General features: G+C 45.6%; 1 long non-coding RNA gene across 5 annotated transcripts in view; it reads right to left on the bottom strand.

Moving 5' to 3' along the window:
* Positions 1-1,083: 1,083 nt before the first annotated feature.
* Positions 1,084-16,530, bottom strand: part of LOC134486579 (uncharacterized) — a 39,486-nt gene continuing 24,039 nt past the window's right edge. For 3 of the 5 annotated variants that reach the window (XR_015686004.1, XR_015686000.1, XR_015686002.1), the window contains 2 exons: positions 2,036-2,391; positions 1,084-1,897 (listed from right to left, as the gene is read on the bottom strand). This is a non-coding gene — a long non-coding RNA (uncharacterized LOC134486579). Of the gene's footprint in view, positions 1,898-2,035; positions 2,392-8,546; positions 8,610-16,530 lie in introns of all 5 variants that reach the window. The other 2 variants (XR_015686003.1, XR_015686001.1) reach the window with 1 other exon arrangement.

The following is a 16,530-nucleotide window of genomic DNA, read 5'->3' on the forward strand; positions in this document are numbered from 1 at the left end:
CCCCTGAAAGGTGAAGAAAAGGCTACGAGATGGAACCCTGAAAGAAAGCAGGACCCTAAAGGAAGTGGGGTGGTTCCATGAGATCAGGGAGCAGAGATGGACAACTTGGGGCTTTTTTTATAGTAATCTTTAATCATGTGAAGGGATGTTTGTATAAGAGGGTAACCTTTCTTTCCACATCTCCTCTGGGACTGGGTCAAAAGAAATGGGCTAAGCTGGACAGAGAGGGTCTTAGGTAAGACCGGAGAAGGAATTTCCTGAATGTGGAGATTGTTAAACACTGGAAGGAGTTAGTAAGGGAGTCTGTGGACGCTCTGCCTCTGGGGAGCACTTAAAAATAAGATAAATTTTCCTCTGTCAGGGAGGGCTTAGAAGTAATCCAACCAGAAGGTCTCTCAAAGCATTTCCCAGCCCTATAACCTGAAGGCCAAATTCCCTCCAATTTTATTTCTCTAGTTAAGTAAACGGGAGATGGCATGCCGGAAGCAAAATTCAGGACTCAGATTCTGTGGAGGCTGGGTTTTTTTTTTTTTTCATTTTATAATAAGATGGTGTTTCTCACAAAGGATAAACTATAATCCTTCCCTGGAATCCACATCAAGGAAAAACTCGCAGCTCAAAACTTGGCAAATTAACAACTATTCGGACACCTGTACTCCTGTCCTTGCAAATACAAATACCGTCCCTTCACTTTGGTCTGCTGAGCAAACTTTTTTAAGAGAGAAGAGAAAGGGGGGGTTCCACGTTCATGTGCTCCTGGAGGCTAAAAGAAGGTGTTAGACACCATGGACCGGAGCTACAGGCAGTTGTGAGCACCAAATGTGGGTTCTGGGGAGTGAAGTTAGGTTCTCCAGAAGAGTAGCAAGCACTCTTAACTGCAAAGCCGTCCCTCCAGCCCCATTCAGTTTTTAATTTTAATTCTATCTTTTCCAGATGGTCCTTCTAAATGCCCATTTCTGTAGCTAGGCAGTCACTACAAATAGTATTTCAAAACCTGACCAAATGCTTTCCCTGCAATGATTTAGCTAAGTTTCTACCGTAGTGGTGAGACTCTGAAAACATTAACAGGAATGCACCGCATTCTTTTCATTTCTCTTCATAGTTTTAATTAAGGCAATCACTTAATTTAGTTGACAGTCCAAGGACAGAATGTGCTGATACTTACTGGATGGTTGATAAACAAGCTGGTAGATGTAATTACTAATTTTGGTTATTTTTGCTTTAAAATGTGTCAAATGCCCTTTGTTTCTGGTCAAATTGGGATTTGAAAGGCTCTCCAAACCAGACCTCCTCCTCTTCTTTGTCACCCTGCCTTTCTTTGGCCTTTGACTTCTCCCTCCTCCTCACCTCCTCAGGCCCGGAACATTTGTTCCCTCTGAGTTCTCCTGTCCTTTTGTCCAGCAGGAACTCTCCGAACTCAAGTGTAGAGAAAAGCCATTTGGTGTGAGTAAGAGTAAAAGCTAACAGTGGAGAGGAAGCTGAGGCCCACTGGACTGTCCTTCTCACAGCCGACTCTCAATGGGAGCAAGAAGGATCCTTGCAAAACTCCATCCTTTCAAGACTGGGCTTGGGGAGCAAGGAGAGATGTGGGAACCTAGAGACAACATGAACTCATCAATCAGCTATGAATTAAAGTAACAGACTGTCCATGAGACTATCCCATGTCTACAGCTCTGCTTGCAGGTGAAAATTAAGATGGCCACATGACACTCAGCAAAATAAAAGCAAGTCCTTATGTTGAAGTTTGTGAGAGAGCTTCAGGTCATGGGGAGAATGTAGTGAGGAGGTGAGAGGCTTTACCACAGGAAGGTCAAGGTGTTCTCTCTTCAGAGGACAGAAACCAGGATCTCAGCAGGGGTTCTCCCCATTCATGGCACAGGATGTCCTGTTAGGATGGCTGTGTGTATAGATAAGTCAATAATAGGATATAAATGAATAAGCAGACGATATGGTAATTTTTTAAAAGAACATCTTAGGATATAAAGAGGTTATTTGCCTCATGCTTCAGGAAGAGCAGCTGCCACAGCCTTCTTACCTGAAGAGTCTCAAGGTAGCACATGGTAAGAGACAGCATCCGTCGTTCAATCAGTCCTTAAATATATGCACCGGTGTGCACAAAGAGACATTAGCTTGGGCTTCCAAAAAAAATCTACCAAGCAGCAAAACACATTATTAAATATTTAAGATGTGAAGAGTGTGGATCAATAAATAGGAGGCAGGCTTCTTGACCAAGGTTGGTCTCAGCAGACAATCCAGGACGGAAATCTCAATGTTCTTTCTCCTCTGGCGTACCTAGAGAGGCGGCTTCAGCCCTGGTTCTCGGCAGCCAACCCGGAATCCAACTTCCCTTTCTCAGAAAGAGAGGCAGAAATGAAAGACAAACAGAAACACCTGGACATGAAAGAAACGTGGGCAAGGACATGAATGAGAGACGGGTCACAGAAGAGTCTGAATTTGTATTCCCACCCAACCTCTAAAGACAAAGGCAGTACTGAGGAAATGCTTGTTGGAAGGGACCACTGCTCCGTGAACTGCTGATCCTGTCCTTTCTGGGACAGATCCTGGCCTCCTTGAAGCCCTGAGAGACCAACAAAACCCTGCTTTAACACAGCCACATCCATTGCTCCATCCACCAAACACCATTCTCCTTGATGGCCAAGAATGTATTTTTCTCACACACTGTTTCCTTCAACCATCCCCACCTTAAGAAAACCAGCTTGCATGGCTTTGTCTCTCTCTACTCCCTCCCTTTCTGGGATTAAAGACTGCAGAATCACCCCTGAGCACAAAGGATCTGCTGCAGGGTGCCTGCCCATCCTCTGCAGAAACTTCTGGAGATATGGCGAGTTCTTTCGCAGTAAAACAAATCATCCTTTGAATACAAATCGCCAAAAGTTAGAAGGAGGAACAGATGAAAGCTGCAGATCTCTTCGTAAATTATGTATGCACCGTGGCTCGGATGCTCGAAGGGGTCGTGAATTTAGAGATCTCAACAGCACCACCACCAACAAGCCAATATCTGACACCTTATGTTCCCGAAACTCATTACAGCTTTGGGAATGGACGTACAGGGCAGAAAAGGAAAACTACTAACAGGAAATAAATTATTTAGAAGAGGAAACGCTCTTGTTGTTCCTCGCTCCTGTTTCCCAACAGTTTCAGAACTTGCAGAAAAAGAAAGAATCCTGTCTCCTAAATTATCCTTCCAATTAAAGTGATCTCTGGCCAAAGTCGGCAAGGATACTCCATGCCTTTAGGAACCAATCTAAAAATGTGCATAGTGCTTTTGTTCAAACACTTCCTTCTCCTTCTAACACGTCCTAAGGAAATAAATCACATCTCATTTAAACCAGAGGCCGCATTTGACCCTTCAATCGGACTCTCCAGTGAATAAAACCCTGTTCCTTATCATGACTCACAGAGATGGGGGGCAGGGAGGGGGCGTGCTGACGCTCTCCGCATCCGAAATCCCCATCTTCCATTCCCTAGTACCCAAGAGTGCATCTGCTTAAGTTGGCCTGCAGTTTGCTGAAGCATGACACGGTTCACCTGTGAGATGAGCCCGTTACTCCACCTGGCCAGCTGTGAGCTCTGGGGATTCTCGCTCATCCCAGGGTCCACACTACCTCCCGCACACGATCCAGCCCAACCAACTAACGAACAAATGAGAAGCTCTGATAAAGCGCCAGGGCCAGGCAGTGCACTGTCCCCTCTCTCCCTTCCCTGATGATGTCCCTGAGAATCACTCTTTGTCCTCTAAGACCAACCGTTTAGTAATCAAAGGCATACACCCTGTTCCAGAAGTCCTTCACATTCTGTTTCTTATTTAAAAAAAAACAAACTTTTTTTTTTACTGGAGTCTTCCCTACTGCATGTGGATTGCATTTCCATTCTCGTCTCCTCATTTCCACCTTTCTTTCCCTCTGTCTCCATCACAGCCAAGCATTCCGTATGCTGCAGAAATAATTTTCTGCTGAATGAGGTTTGGCCATAAGTCAAGGGCAGATTTATTAAGGCCCTTGCACAGCCTATTCCCTGGCACTACTGACATGACAGTTTAAATCTCCGATCACCCTTACATATAACCCCTTCACTGCTAAACAGTCTGGAGTCAGAGCCAAGCAGCCCTGCCTGGTACTAAAATGAGCTTTAAAAAAAAAAATGGCCCAGAGCCCAGGTAGACAAGGCTTCTTCTCCAGAATGCAGTGTGTCTGGGGGACATCCAGTGAGTCCCCCCAGATATTCTATCCCTACCCAAGGCTCACTGCTGTCTTCTACCTGCATTTAGAAGAAGGCCACCTCTGCTGAGTGTTGGAAAACTCCACTCCAGTGTGTGTCTACAGGATAACTATTTTATATATGAAGGCAATTGGGTTTCTGTGAGAGTGTTCTTGTTTCTCTTCTGGTTTTCTGGTTTGCTTATTTCCATTTTTTAAAAAATGATTTTGCCTTTCTGTGACAGGTTACCTAGGATCTGGCACTGCATAAACCAGTCTAAACACACACACACACACACACACACACACACACACACACACACACACACACACACATGTATGCACACACATTTCCTTTAAAAAATAAAAGGTGAGATTAAACATTAGTAAATTGAATCTATATTGCTGATGAGAGCAATTTAGCTCATAAAACTCTTTATTTAAAATAGTCTAATGATTTTGCCTAGAAACAGACTTGTAGATTTCTCCTTTCAGTTTTAAATGCCAAGCAGAAGGCAAAGCCTGTTCACCTCCTTTTGAGGTTTAGAGACAAAAAGTGGACTCTCTGTGGGCTATGGATATACAGACCAACTCTATAAAATGTCTAGAGTGGATGAGAAAACTGTTTGGTCAGAAGAAAAGAGTTCCTTGAAGTTGGCACAGGGAGGAAGCTACTGTCCAAGACTCCATGATGGAGCCCTAAGCTCCCTTGGGAAGTGAATGGTGACAGGAGTCAGGAGAGAGGAGACTGGAGGGCAGAGATAGTGACTGGAGGCAATTGTCAAGAATTTGGGGGAGGGGGTCTCCTTCCCACAAAGAAAAGTAGAAAATCATGTCCAAACAGAATTAGCACAACCCCATAAACTCCCCAGCCACATGTCAGCCATGGGGCACAGTCCTCTCAAGCTGTAATTACTTCTAGAAAAATAAAAGAATCTTGGCACTCAGCCACGGAGGGGCATCCTCAGAGAAGAGCCAGCCACAGGAATGTTTAGAGGGGTCATACATCTTCTGTTTTTTGTTTAGGTAAACACAAGTTTCTGCCCACGCCCTGTGACTGCCAGAGACACTTGAAGGGAAATAAGAATACATTTTTCTTTCAGCGGAAGATTAATTGTGCAGCCCCTGACTTGAGTGCTGGTGTGGTCCTCAGGGCCTCACAAACTCTCTGCCTAGAAGAAGCAAAGCAAAACCCATGCAGAAAATACACAAAGAGCTGAGGGGAGCAAATTCTCTGTGAACGGGCTCTCCGTTGTCCGGAAAAATTACCAAAAAATTAGTCAAATTCCCAGAAACTTTGTGTTCACAAAAGACCTTAAATGGTTTCCACTGGGGGTGACCCGTAAAGAAATGCTATGCTACTGTACTCGTGGGATCCCCAGTTAGCTCTACAGAAGGAGCTTACAGCACTGTACTCGTGTGACCCATCGAAGGGGAGAAACCTCTGCTCAGTTGCTTTACCTCTGGGCAAGTCTGGGACAGTCGATAACACCCCGTGGTTGCACAAGGTCATCCTCCAGCTCACTGGCAGGATACTTTCATTATCCGGTAAATAAGGCAGAGGAGCTCTTCCTCACGGAGAAATAGATGTGTTCCCTCCCTAATCACAGCCATTCATCTCCTTGGAGCATTCTACATGGACGCTAGCAATGACTTCAGGCAGGCATTTATCTTCGGGGTTATGGGACATTCAGCTATATCTGCTCCTTGCGTGAACATTATTTTAATCTAAGTGCTATAATGTCTAATCATAATAGGATAGGTGTCCCATTCCTTAAATGTTTCCATTTTTTAACCATTCTAAAATAACTTTTGTAATTGAATCTACTCCCATAAATTCTTATTTATGAAAACAAGTTGCCCATAAACACATCTGAAAGGCGACTTTCTCATCATTTCTTCTCCAGTGCCTTAAAAGCTGAGGGTGTGACAGCCACATTGGAACTATGGAAATAACTGACAGGTTTTGTGCCTTTGGCTTTTTTTCTTCTTCTATGCCCTAAAGTTTCGGAGCCTTTCAGAGTCTAAAGGGACAATGACTCTGGTTTAATAACTGTGAAATGCTATTGAACTAGCAATAAAAAATATTCCCCACCACTAAACAATATGATTATTACAATGGCCAGCATTGCTGCCAATCACGAGGCATTCATGCTACAGTGGCTTGAGGTCCTTTGGGGGCAGGAAGAGCAGCCCCCTTGGAAAGAATGTTAACACAAGCAGGGAAGTTCGGGTTGCCCTAGATGAGTTCCTTGGCCGCTTGCCACAGTTTGGATGGCACGGAACTGCCGAGTTTATGTTGTTCTAGAAGGAAAACCTGTCCCTTGTTTGCTGAATGAAGCATCAGGGCTATGTGCCTCGACCTCACACAATCCCGTTCCTCTAGTGCTCCATGCCTAGGTCAGTGTGCTCATCCTACAGCTCCACTAAAACAGCTCTAGGTTGCTTTCGTTGATGGATAAATTTGACAGGAGAGTGAATGATTCCACAGAAGGGTGATTTTTTTTAAAGTTCAGGAGTAAAATGGAACCCAAATTCACCTCACCTAAAATAAATAAGAAAGGAAGAAAGCACTTTTTACTTAATGTGGAGAAGTGTTTCCTCCTGGAAAAAAAGGTATAGCAAGCTCTGGCAATCCGTCCTCAAAAAGACTGCCTAGATTTCCAGTCCAGGAAGTCAGCAGCCCTGTCCTCTCGCTGTGTTGCTTCTTTGGGAAAAATTGACCATGCTTCTAAGAACACATTATGTGGCGATATGATGTGGCGAGAAAATATCCTCGAACGGAGGCATTTAGAATTAGTCACCACCCACAGACTGCTGTACAGTGTCTAGATACATAAACCCAGAAACATGGACAGAAGAAGCAGGTTCATCTCAGAGGACTAAAGAGCCCACTTATGCAGACCGAAGTCGTGAGCTGATTTCTACTGGTCCACCGCGTGCTTTTGCACCCTTACCCTCTGCCTGGTGTGAATCGGGATTCGATTGAATACCGAGAAGATTCTAAGTTGATTCTACCCAGAATGCTTGGGGCGAAAGGAGACAACTCTGGTGCAGCCAGAGTGAGTTGTCACAGGCACGGACAAAAAAAAATGTTGTATTAAGGTTAAATGTGTCCTTTTTTTTTTTTAATTTTGGATTGCAGTGGCAGTTCTAAGAGTGTTCAAAGAAGAATGGTGCATATTGGGAAAGGTTCTAGGAAGGGTGGTGACAGGATTCTTAGATTTTGATGCTATCATGTTTGTGGAAACAAAACATAATCCTCTCCTTAGCATAAGGAATGAGGTCAATTCTATAATGATAGTTTCTTAAAAAGTGTTCTCCCTCTCCCTCTCCCTCTCCCTCTCCCTCTCTCCCACCCCCTCCCTTGCTTCATCATTGGCTCCCTGGTGGTTCCCACCACTATGCCCACTCAGAGCAGATTCTCACCAAATGTTAGCTGACATCCTGGCTCCACTTTCTCTAGAGTTAGAGCAATTGTTAGTTTGACCACATGAACGACCAAATAGGGAGCGTTTCTCTTGGCCAATACTCTGCTTATCAGGGTGTCTCTACCGCAAGCTACCTCATCCAACCCACCAACATTTCCAAACTTGTGTTTGTACATCACCAAAACTAGACTCGGCTCCACCCACTTGCCAGTGAGAAGTGGGATAATTAATGATTAATAACTGATTAATCAAGAATTTGACAGGGCTGAAAAGTAGCTTGAAGAATGGCTAAATCTTGAGGTTTTTGAGATCCAAGTCTGACACCTTAGGAGGCCTTTGTGCTGTTAGTTAAAGACACCCATACATTATGACCCAGTCCCTGCAGACTGGGAGGATGGGAGATGACCATTGCCATGAACCTCAAGCGCCAAGAACCGTGTGATATGATTCACAACACAACAGAACCATCTGAGATGGAAAATGAAGTTTCCCAGAGTGGAGGGGAGGCGGGGAGAAGGTGTTCATCATCTCTCCACCAGTCTAGTCCCCGTATGCTACTATCCTGCCTGAGAGCCCTGACAGCGTCTCTGAAGCTCAGGGGCTACACTGTTAATGTGTGATTGATTATAAAACATACCCCTATTGGGATGGCCCCACTCCCCCAGCCTCAACAACAAGATGTGTTAATTGCTTGCTGCCTAAAGGGACAAAGAGACAAAGGAGTTAGCACGTGCTTCTTCTGTATCAAATGGAAGTAGTTTCCATATGAAATTGTTGGTTCTGGGGGTTGGGGATTTAGCTCAGTGGTAGAGCGCTTGCCTAGCAAGCGCAAGGCCCTGGGTTCGGTCCCCAGCTCCGAAAAAAAGAAGGAAAAAAAAAAGAAACTGCTGGTTCTGACCTGGATTGTGTCTACGGATGATGCTTGCCAGATGTGATGGTGCATATCTGTGGTTCCACTGAGCTGGAAGGAGAAAGGAGGATCCTTTGAGTCAGACACTTAAGGCCAAACCAGAAACACAGGAAAGAGCCTAGCCCTTAAGTACAAACACGTGAACAATCAAACAAAAACACAATACTGTGGTCAGATCAGATTTGAAAATATGGCGCCCTTTATTTGCCCATAAAACAAACAAGTGTGTGTGTGTGTGTGTGTGTGTGTGTGTGTGTGTGTGTGTGTGTGTGTGTGTTTAGCATCAGTACAAACCTATTGCACCTAGGCATATCTGCAAACCTGGAGAACCAGAGGGCAAGTTCCACAGCATTGGAGATGAAGCTAGCATTTCCAGCATCTCTAAATTACTTTGAGGAAAGCAAAGGTTATCAGAAAATGAAGTTAAGCTGGCTTTCAGATATCCCTGTATCATTATAATATTTATCTAGTGATTTATTGACAGAAAGTTAAATAACCAATCAAGTCTACATTACTGTTTAATACATACATATTGAGTTAACTGGAAGAATTTCGGGTCGCTTCACTTTTCTATTGGAATTCAAGCACACCATACTAAGAGACTGTTATCACTCTGAGGGGAAAATGCTAACTCTGACAGTAATGAGGAAGCAATGGACACACTGTCCTAGTAGAGTCTGTAGCTAAAGACCAAAGGTTGTTACTCCACGCACTGTGAGCTGGTCTGGGACCACACTACAGTGGGCTAAAGGAGGGTTCTTGGTTTTGAAGGCTGCTTTCACTGAGTAGGTGACTCCTCAAGTCATCCCTAATCTTCAGACCATTTTCAAAGAGCATCACTTCAGTATCCTGCCATGGTACCTAACAGTAATGTCCAGAGTAGCCAGAAGGGAAGCCATGAAAGACTTCATGAGATCAGATCAAATAAGGGCTCAGTACAGCACCCCAGAGCCTGTCCAGCAAGAGTCACACACAGGGATCAAAAGGAAAGAAAGGGGTGTCATATGTCTGGGCCCCGGGGTCTTGAGCCATCGCTGTGGACATCTTAACAGTGCTAGGATCAAGTGAGCATTGCTCTGAGGAGAATCATTCCCTGCAGGGTCAACTTTTTACAAATGGGCATTCCCTGGAAAGTCTCACATACCAGTCCCCCATCAGGAATCTCCACTTTGTGGAGCATGGGCCATTACACACATCAACAAGGAAACCATTTGGAGGACCAATGACTGCAAGCCAAAGGAAGAGGACATAGTCATTGACAAAGAATGCTTTCCCACTTGGCTGAAGACTACACATGATAGATCAAAACCATCAAAATAGCAGCTCTGGAGGCTGGAGAGTTGGCTCAGTGACTAAGAGCCCCGGCTGCTCTTCGAGACAAGCATGGTTTGATTCCCTGCACCCACATGTCAGCTCACAACCTTCTGGATCTCCAGCTCCAGGGGATCTGGTGCCCTCTGCTGGCCTCAGTGGGTACCAGGCATGCACATGGGACACATACACATATGCAAGCAAAACACCTGTGCACATAAGAACTAATTAAAAAGAATACAACTATAATGATAATGTAGTGACTAAAGTGACACACATATGTGAAAATGTTGAAGGAAGCCCATCATCTTGTATGCTATTTTTAATTAATAAAAATATAATAGAAATAGCACATAGGGTGTAGTAAGAGCCATTCTAAAGTCTGCCCACATACTAACTACCTAAACACCTACTTGCAAAAGCATCGCCATTTTGCCTATTTCCTAACATGGGTCACATAGAACAGGAGACTGTTGCAGAACTGGAAGGGGGCAGTAAGTCACCAATGGCTGTCATGTTTGCTATTATAAACACTGACCCAAACGGGAAGTGTATGTTTGACCTAAGAAACCACTCATGGGATGCACTCAGTACTCGTTATCATTGTACCAATAGCCTAATATGGGTTCAATCCATTACATTATAATTAATGATCGTTACACTAAGATCATTACCAGTACAAATGATGAGTAGCTCGCTGGCTTGGTTGGTCTAAAAGTCACGTAAGAACTAATGGCCAGGGGACCAGAGAGGCACAGCATTTCCGAGCACTTGCTGCTCTCCCAGAAAACCAAATCCCGTTCCCAGCCCTCAGCTCAGAGCCACCTCTAAGTCCAGCTTCAAGGGATCCAGTGCCCTCGTTAGCCCCCATGAGCACCTTCACACAGGTGACATACTTTCACACAGGCACACACACATACACACAAATAAAAACAAAAAGGACTCCTTTAAAAGATAACTAACAATCAAGAATTCTCCCGACAGGTTGAAGCTCTGACTCCACTTCCAACCCACATTACTGATTTCCTAATTCAGGAGAGAAGTCCTTCCCTCACATTTTGGGTAATTTGGTTATGAAGGCTTCAGCTGAAACTCTAAAACTTTACCTTTGCAAACTTCTGCACATGAAAATAGAAAAACTTTTAAAAAGAAATCTGAAATCTAAACCAGTCTAAAATACAGAAAGAATTTGAGAATTCTCAACCAGATTTTGAAACTCAGTCTTCAGTCCCTTCTATATATAACTCCAGAAAGGAAACTGTTGCCAGAAACCCATCCAAGCCAGAGCAGCCGGCACCATGCAGACCCAGCTGGACAGACGCTCAGCAGGGTTATTTAAGTATGATGGCTGAGAAACATTCTGTGACTGATATTGGAGTGTGGCATCTGTCAGCCAGCAAGCCATGGGCCCCCCGGTGTTTGGTACCAACTGGCAGGGTGGACCCAATCAAACCACTGAGCCAGTGTCTCAGGAACCCACGTCACCCAGGCTGCCCCTCACTGCCCCAGCCTCAGGGAATGACCTGGGGATGACCAAACTCTATGGCTCCCAATGATGCTTAAACCAACAGAGGAACATACTGGATCTTAGCTGACCTGGAGTTTTCATTCGTACACTTGTCTTCTAGGCAGAACAGTGGTGTAAGTGGCAGCAGGGAGTAACTGGGGACTGGGACCTTTATCCAAAGGTTTCTTCCCCCCCTTTAAACTATGAATTCTACAAATTTCTGTCGACGGTAAACTTTCGCTCACAAATGTTTGTGTCATTGCTAACATTAAGACTGAAGCGTGGAGTCCACTTTAAGTTGCAGGGGTGAAAGAAAAACCGTCTCCCCGGTTAGAAGGTTCCTGTGTTCCCCGGCAGCACCAGGGCGGGATGTTTGTTTTAGGCCGAGAGAAGGCGGGCGGGCAGGCAGAAAATGAGCTGAGAAACGGCTTTTTATTTTTTTTCCATGTGTGGCAGCTCATTAATAACCAGCGAAGGATGGACTCGGGAAGCCTCACAGCACATATCTCCGTGACTCATTTAATAGTCCAGAGGGGTACGCTCCGCATGAAGTGTTCTGGGAACCTAGAGCCTTCCTCACAGCCCCTCTCAAGCAACCTGAGGAGCTCCAAGCTCAGCAGAGCTTCCAGAATTCTGAGGAAAGAGAATTGTGGGTACTGGGATATGGAAACATAGGTGCAGCGGAGCTAGGAACGGGGTCGGGCACTGGCACGTTGCTTCCCATGTGTGAGGCACTACGTTCCATCCCCAGCATGAAGAATACAAAGGAAAGCTTCATCCTCCTGTTGATTAGCTCGGGTGCAGCCCGTTTTTCCTTACTAAGCTTGTGTTTCAGAGCGAAATGCTCAAACTCACATCCTTAGAAGTCGCTCAGCTTTGGTTACACATTTGACAAGTTTGCCTTCAGCGTGACGAACTTTATCAGGCTATGCCAGAAGCCCTTTAAATCGCAGTTTAGTCTATAACAGGCTGGTCCCCGTGGGAGGGGTGGAGGGTGTAGATATGAATAGAAGAAAACATAAAATCTATATTTTGGCTAAAAGCGAGCACAAGTGGAGAACAGAGGTGGTTTTTATGGCCTGGTGCACCTATGCTGTAAGTAACATGAGTGGTCTTGGAAGCTGCAGAAGGACCTGCTTCCCCTAATACCTCAACCTAGACAAGGGGTGAAAATGGGGGAAGATGGCAGAGAGCCTCACTAGCTGCCTCCTTTGGAAGCGGTGTAGTAGGAGACGGACCTTGGAGTGAGAAAGGTCTGAGGAGATGGGAGTATTGCTTCTGCCTTCTTTAAAACCAAAAGGGGCTCTCCTGAGGACAAAGCCTTGCCTTGCACAGCCACCCGGCACTTAGTGGTTGGTTTTATGTTAAAAATGCTTAGCGTGACAACCAACAAGTGAGACAACCAACAAGTGAGAAATAATTCTCAGGCTCTCTACACACCTAGACCTTCTGTGCTGGGTAAAAATATCTGGAGTGATGGTCTGTCACTCTGGCCAGCGCTCGAGAAAGAACAAGTCCTGTTTGTTCCATGAAACTTCTGCACTCCCCCCTCACTCCCCCTCACTCCCCCCTCACCCTATTTTTTTCTAAAACGCTCAGAGGAAGTGTCACCCAAACTTAAGGAGTCCATCATTAGTGTGTCTAACAGAGGAGGTTTTTTCTTTTTCTTTTTCTTTTTTTTTTACTTAAAACTCTGAATCTATAATGAACAAAAGCAACTGTTCAGAGCTCTCGGGGAAAAAAAAATCGCCCAGCAATTTAAGTAAACGGGCAAGATTAATGGATTGTCATATAACGGGGAAGGGAGAGTATTAGGGAAAGGGAAAAGCAGTCTACAAAATTGGTTTGGAATTCGAGTCTACCCAAAGGCCCCTCGACAGGAGCACTGCTGTCTGCAGTATTTCCCACTAAGCGGTGTATTAATGTGAAAGCCTTGCCTTGCACAGCCACCCGGCACTTAGTGGTTGGTTTTATGTTAAAAATGCTTAGCGTGAGCCCTGCGCTGAATGTTTGCCCAAACATCTCATAGTTGACGGCAAAGCGGAGTGCCTGGGGCTCCAAGTCTGTGCCTCAAGAATGTGGGTGAATGGGGACCTTCTGGCTGCACACCTGGATTTGTCAAGGCCTCTTAGCCGCTGCTGGGAATGTGCCCTGCCTGGGGCCTGAGGCTCTCCCCCGTCACCCCTCTGACAGATGAAAACACAACGGGGTCTGTTGCGTGACTGACACATTCCTCTCCTGTCTGCCTCTGAAAGGACTTTATTTAACAGGCTCAGAGTCGGGCCTTTTGACTGACAGATTGAGAAGGGTAAAAGTCATTCAGTTCCATTAAGCTCTGTAACTTCTCTGGAACAAAACACCTTTAAAAAAAAAAGAAGAGTGGGGAGGTAAAGCTGAGGAGAGGGGGGCGTGAGCTTTAGGGAGAAAAAAGGGGATTCTTTTCAGGTTCAAAAACAATCCTTCTCTTTGCCTTCTGTCTATCAATTAGGGCGGCATTCCCAGAGGGAATACAGGCCCAGCCTCATTGGTGTCATTCAGCTGCCAATCTCCTGACAGGGACACCAAAGGGCCTCATGTAGCGCTGCGGAAACTGTCTGTCAGGCCATCAGCAGCTGCTATGACGACATCGCCTGTTTTTCTAGGACGACTGATGGGTGGGGGTTCACACTAGCAGTCTAAAAATTCTTGGTTCCAAATCTCTGTTCATATTTTCCTTACACACACACACACACACCACACACACACACACCTCTCTTCAAATCTCAGTATGAGTTCTCCACAAAAACAACCCTAAGCTTCCTTAGCTGGCAGGCTACAGGGTAAATAAGACCAACCAAGGACGGGTTAGAAGGGCCTTTGCTTCTGGGAAAACTCAGTCCCTAAGCAAATGAGTTCAGTGGTGTGGGTTCAAATGAGTCCAAAGAAACAGGATTGGCAGTGAAAGACTACTCACTCCTCTGAGAGATCTGCCCAGGCCCAGAGCCGTGTGAAGAGCGGTGCAAGCCCACAGCAACTTCCTGCCAAGCCTCAACCTTGTTTGGGTTGCTGTGGGTTTCAATACCCCCTGAATTTAGCTTGGAAGCCAAAAACTCCAATGGAGCCCAAAACTCTGTGCCAAACTCAGCACCAAGGAGCCACTTCCCACTTCTCTAATTGTCAGCCTCAGTGCCTGCCTCCCCCTGGGACAGACTCACAAACTGTTGGGTTTGCCTCAAAGATCCTCCAGCCCCAGCTAAACTTACTGAAGGAGTTCCACATATACCTCAGCTTTCTGGGTTTACTGGGGAAAATAGTCCCCTCTTCTCCCTTACCCTCCCCCACCTGCCCTATCCTGCCCAAGGCTCTAAAGACCAGGGGGTGGGGGGAACAACCTTCGAGGATGCATGCCAGTCACCCTGTGTTTTGTAATGGCTATGTTTGTGACTCCTAGCATGTTTCCTGGAAGTCTTTCCAATTAGAGGGAGTGACTTCCAAACAGTAATGATAGCGCTTTGTACCAGACTGAGAGCTGGAGAGTGTGTCTGCCAAGCCCTGAGGTCGGGCTGCTGTGCTACAGTGCTTCAGCTAAAGTTCTTCACACATTCCACAATGTTCCACACAGACCACTCGGGGCGCTTAGCCAAGCTCTGCAAGCATGCACCCAAAGCTCTCTCTGTGCTGCCAGGGCCACCGAACCTATCGCTTCTTTCCCATATTCTGAAAGAACTGCTGGGGTCTTGCCCTTCCTGAGCATAAATCTGTCACATGCTGGCTTCACCCAGATGCTGGGTCTTGGCTACGAAGACTGGGCCTGAGGAAACACAGAATTAAGCAGGTTTTTGGCACAGGGAACACATGCAGAGAGGAGCAAATGGTCAGGCAGGATGACGATGACAAGAAAGACACAGAGAGGTTAACTTGATTGTCCCCTTCCTGCTCCCTAGCCTCAGGAAGACACCCCCAGGAGCCAGGCCTTGGCCATCTGTACCAACAGCATCTGCAACAGTCATGTGTGGCATGATGGCTCACTAACAAATGAGCATTTGCAAATTGCCTTGCAGGTCTCTGGTGACTCTTGCTCTTTCTCCCCATTCCCACCACAGAAGCAGAAAGCCAACCTAAGGCAGTGGGCAGGAAATCACAGTAACGTGCCGATGGCATCTACTAGAGCAGTACAAAAAGAGACTCTAGGACCGAATCCAAAGATGTTGGGATCAATACCTTGAGACCAGCACTGGGCATAGCCCCAATGGACAGATGTCTTGGCAGTCCCGGATCCTGTTGACTGCCCCATCCATGGTGACTGTTCCCATCCATGGGCCCTATGTTTTTGCTTGGTGTCCTGTAACTCCATCCCTGCTCTTTGAATTCCCCATAAGGATATCAGATGCAGTGTTATGTGATGCTCTTATTTCTGCTCATACTGTAGAAGATTTCTTCAAAATATATCTTAATTGAATCCTAATAATGTAAGATACAAATGTCAAAATATCTATCCTGCAAAGACAACCATCTCTGCTTCCTGTCTTCTCAGATGACTCCTGGCTGTTTGGTCTGTTTTGTACTCCCCATAGATCTTTCTGGCCTTTTGTTTCCACAGCTGTTCTGTTAGGTACAGTGCCTCTCTGGGTTTCTTTCCACTAGGCTGGCAAGGGTTACCTGAGAAGTCCTTCAGGCCACCAGAGGCAGGATCTCCATTTCCTGACATCTATTGCCTAGGTGGTATCCCCAGTGAAGTTCCTTCTCTTTTGGCAGTTCTCTTGGAGTGGTCGTGGATTGCGGATAACCTCAAATTAACTGTGTTACTGTTTGACTCCAACAGAATAACTGGTTGCTGCTCATTAGTTGTGTTGGGTCTCTAGGTAATGTGCTCAATTTAAGTGGATTCCCCTCTTGCTTCTCACAGATTCTTAAAGATGTAAAAGAACAATTCAGTCTTCCGGATATACTGCTGGCCCATCTTCTGATTTCATCCCAGACGAAAAAACAAGGCTCAACAAGCGACATAAAACTTAACGTCTCCCCACACCAAGTCAGGAAAATCCCAAGCCAGAAGTATAAATAAATTAGTAGCACATCACTTTGTGGTGGCTTGTTACATCCTTCAGTCTATCTCCAGGGTGAAAGGCAGGGGATTGGTGTGTGTGTGTGTGTGTGTGTGTGTGTGTGTGTGTG

Source organism: Rattus norvegicus, chromosome 4 (genome assembly GCF_021556685.1).
Source record: "Rattus norvegicus strain SHRSP/BbbUtx chromosome 4, alternate assembly SHRSP_T2T, whole genome shotgun sequence".
NCBI classification, from domain to species: Eukaryota; Metazoa; Chordata; class Mammalia; order Rodentia; family Muridae; genus Rattus; species Rattus norvegicus.